Below are 1,235 nucleotides of genomic sequence, written 5' to 3' on the forward strand. Positions count from 1 at the left end.
TAACAAAGTCCAAATTAACAAAACACGAAGAACTAACAGTAACAGGCATGGAATTCTCAAGGAACACGAGGAAACACAGAGTAGGAAACTCACCTAAACGAAGATCTAACACAGTCACGATGAGCAACCGCACACCACCACCATCACAATGATCCCAACACGACAGAGTGAGGGAGAGGGGTATATATACACACAGGGAACACCAGGTGACACAAGTGAAGCTAATTACCAAACAGGTGAGTGTGATCCCATGATTACCCCACAAAGAACACAGGAAAACACGGAAACAGACAGACATGACACTATATACTGGCAGTATTTGTAGTATTAACTGTGTATGCGCTATGCTATAGCACATACATTTTACGATTTTTTTTTGTTGCTGTTCTGTGAAAAGATTTACATTAAATAAAGACTACACATAAAGAGACTGATAAAAAATTTAATTTTAATTCAAATTTAATTTCTCATGTCTTTATATTATTAAGCTTTTGTTGTTCCAGATTCTGTGTTTACTGTTGCCGTCATTTTTTCAATAAATATTCATTTTGGCCCGCGACTTTGTCCCAATTTTTAATTTTGGCTCACTGTAAGTTTGGGTTTGACAGCCCCGGACTAAATGGTACAACATTGCCATCTGCTGTTAATTACTGTATCTGCGTCAATTGTAAAGATCAAATGGGTAATCATTAGAACAACTGAGGATTTTCGATAGTCAGTAAATATCTCAAGTCAAAGTTAACGTCACCATATCAGTAACTACTGGAGAGAGCAGGTAGGAAGAAATGACCACGAAATGCAATATTTACATCCCTCAATTTTTGGGTTTAAAAAAACACTTTAGGTATAATGTCAAATTATTTTGACAATTTTGAAAATTAATATGATTCCCATTTTTAAATTTCTTAATTGGTCACCTTAACCTTCCTCTTGTGTTCGCTTTCTGTTACCATCTCTTATGTTAACGGGTTGGTTTTGACCCGTGTCTTAAATCAGCTGCAAAATACACTAAAAACAATTAGCTATCATCCAATTTGTTTCTCATCTCTTGGTTACCTTGTTAGGCTTCCATATCCATGAAAATATTGGTTTTAATATTTTTGGTGTGGGCCTCTGGGCCTTTTTTTTGTCAGTATACCCCTCGATTTCAATTAAAAAAAATGGTAAAATGAACCTCAACAAAATCATATAAATAAATAAAAGGTTGTTGTGTTACCTGACTATTACTAAGCACT

Source organism: Cynoglossus semilaevis, chromosome 17 (assembly GCF_000523025.1).
Source record: "Cynoglossus semilaevis isolate Cse_v1.0 chromosome 17, Cse_v1.0, whole genome shotgun sequence".
Lineage (NCBI taxonomy): Eukaryota > Metazoa > Chordata > Actinopteri > Pleuronectiformes > Cynoglossidae > Cynoglossus > Cynoglossus semilaevis.